Consider the following 3,180-nt stretch of genomic DNA (forward strand, 5'->3'; position numbering starts at 1 on the left):
AGGTGGAAATAGGTAAGTCTGTTGAATTGTGATTCTTACCTTGATTAACATTTCTGTCCTGTGGTGACCCTTAATCGAGAATTTAGAAAGGTGAATTTGCAGACCTCTAGCTTTCTATTCGAATGTAGTGGAATATAAAAATTTTGTGCAAAAAGGGAGAAAAGTGGTTCGTTTATGTTCCATAAGGTTTTATCCTTTCCGATCTCGTGGATTTGAAAAATTGGCAGTTTGAGAAATTACAGGTCCGCAGTAGCTGCATAACAATTGATTGTATTTGATAAGCTGCTGTCTACATTTAATTTGAAAAAGGAGTAATCTATAAGGAAAATTTTCGATCTTGTTGTTTCTTATGAGATTGAGGCTTGAGATATTTAGTATGGTCATTCAGAATGTCGCTGAAGCTAAAGTTTTATTGAATAAGTATTGTTTAGAAAGTGGATCTCTAGCTACTTCATCCTCAGTCAGTGAAGACAATGACGCTTGGGAATATCGACTTTGAGCCATGTAAGGGAGAAAGAATTGACTACTTTGTGGTAGTCTTGTACGGAAATTTAAACAGGAATGGGTGTGTGGTACTCAAAGAGTAACGCCTTGTGGCAGCCAAAGAAACTATTTGAATAGGAACTTATCGGTTTAATCAAAGTTATCCTACGTTACTTTTGACAATTGTGGGATATTTACGTAAACGACATTTGACCAGAAATCTAGGCACAAACGGACAAAATGAAAGTGTGGTCCTGTGGTGGTTAAGGAAATTGGTAGTTTTAGACTTGTGGGGAATCTGCGAATATCTTATGGTGTTTTATTAGCGGTTGGACTTTCCCACAAACCCCTATACGAATTGAGAACGTATTAAATGTGGGTCAATGTATTTTCACGACGTTGTTAGTGAACGGGTTAGATCTTCCCCGTACGAGTTATATGAGAATTCTGTGAATGCTACTGTTCCAACCGAATGGTTTGTGATGCTGATACCTTGCGTCATTTGGGCTATTAGCGGACACGAATTTCTTGACGCCGAAATTCAGGTACTTGTGAGATTATGTTGCTACATTATTAGGCAAGACATGTGCTTCGACTTGGGTGTTGTTAATTCGGGGTTATAAGCATGTTTTATTTTTATTTGTGTTGTTGGGTTGTCGAAGAGTCTATTGGCTGTTAAAGTAGTTGATCTGAGGTGGTAAAAGAAAACTTAACCAAAGGAGAGTCGACAAGTTTTGAGATTCCGGCAGCATCGGATGGGGCCTTCCTGCGATAAGCCTTTTGGGGATTATGAAAGAAATTGTTCTTGCATGTGTTATAAGTTGTTGCATCAATATCTCGTTCCCCTTGACACGCTAGTCAATTTTCCATTATGTGGTACTCAAAGTATGATTCATTCCAGTCACCGACCTCGGTTTAACCATAAGTCTTTATTCTCGAAATTCTACCATGTGTTCCTGCTCACATATTCGAATCATTTACGGGTTTCTTTGAACATAAGGTTTTTCAATCACGAATGGAGGTAAACTTTTCTTGTGGGATGGTTAAGTTCAGCGGGGTTACTATGGAATCGATTGAATTATTGTGACGGACAAGGTTTCAGTTTACGAATTGTTCATTTCAAGTATTGAAATTCTTTTCTAGTTGATTAATTCTTGAACCAGATTTGGAGTATTAACTAGTGTTGGAAACCTTGTAGTCCATTAAAGAATCTGGTATATACAGAGTTGGGAACTTTCAACAATGTTGTATCTGTAATGATGTAGTCGTGAGGTTTTGTCATACAGTTGGGTGGAAATATCCTATGTAGGGCTAGTGGAGATCATCAGAGTTTTTGTTGATTGCCGATTTGAGGTTACGAAAAGGAAAGTTTAATTTAAGGGAAGAGTGATAAGTTTCGAGATTGTGATATTTTTGAATTAAATGGTGTGCCGTTTATGTTCTAACCGGCATGAAATTTCGAGGGCGAAATTTTTATAAGGAGGGGAGAATGTAACGTCCCGTATCTTAAATTACCAATTTACAAGTTAGGTGGACGGTAAACGACCGTTATTTTCACTTTTACTGTCGTTTAAGTACTTTTAGTGGCCCTAAAAGTTGACTTTTTGATCGGGCCAAAATTTGAGAAAATGTTCTTCATGGAAGTTGTAGAGGACGTTAAACCGAGCGCGTGCATATGTGGTACGTAAAAATCGGAGTTCGTATGCGAAAGTTATAAGCGAAAAACGGAAGTTACTGTTCATGATAATTAGTATATATATAGGAATTTACTGTGGGTAGATCAGATTTCTACCCAGCCATTTCCTCTCTCCTCTTCCCCGATCTCTCTCTCCCTCACGTCGGCCTCTTCTCTTCTTTTTCCGATTTCTTCACCGTCCGGCATCCAATTGATGCAACACCGACTAGGCTCGGACCGCCTCCTCCTCCTCTACACGGCTGTGGCCGTGGGTCACGACGATTTGGCCGGAAAACCATCAATTTTGGCCAAAACAGTTACTGTAGCAGTTTGGTCTCCGATTAAATTCTCCATTTTTCGGCCACTTCCGGCGGTGAAATCAGGTCCATTAGGAGCGCATTGAGACGAAGAGCATCCTCCCCAAATCTTTTGCCGAGAATTGAAGCGTGGAGGAAGAATTGACGGTTTGAAGTTTGGGGTCACTATTCACAAATCGGGTTCAAACTTCTCCTTAATTATTGAGGTACTTCTAGCCTTTTTCTGAAATTGTTGTAGTTGAGAAAGTTGTTGGGTCTGTTGAGTAGGTGTTGCTGCCAAAATTTGGTGGCCATTGGAGGTGGTGGCCGCCGGCGCGTAATGGAGTTTGGGGTCACTATTCACAAATCGATGTAGAGCTTGTTTATGAAGTTTGGTAATTTTTGGAGGAGTTTGGAATTGTTTGTGAATTTTGAAAGTGTGGAGTTTCGGTTGTTGATTTGTGGGAATCCGGCCTTCGGATTTCCCTTATTCCGTCATGGAATACCTTAATCGACGGATTGATATAAATGGTGAAGTTTGGCTTGAAGTCGAAAGGAGTTGGAGTTGCTAGTTTACGTGGGGTTTTCAGGATTCAATATAGAATCGTATTGTTTTATCGAATTGTTGTTTACGGAATACAATTGTGTACAGGACGAGATACTGACTCATCGCTCGACGAGGATCCTTACGCTTGGATACCACGCCAGCCGTACACTGTGAGTGGA

This window comes from Rosa rugosa, chromosome 3 (assembly GCF_958449725.1).
Source record: "Rosa rugosa chromosome 3, drRosRugo1.1, whole genome shotgun sequence".
Taxonomy (NCBI): Eukaryota; Viridiplantae; Streptophyta; class Magnoliopsida; order Rosales; family Rosaceae; genus Rosa; species Rosa rugosa.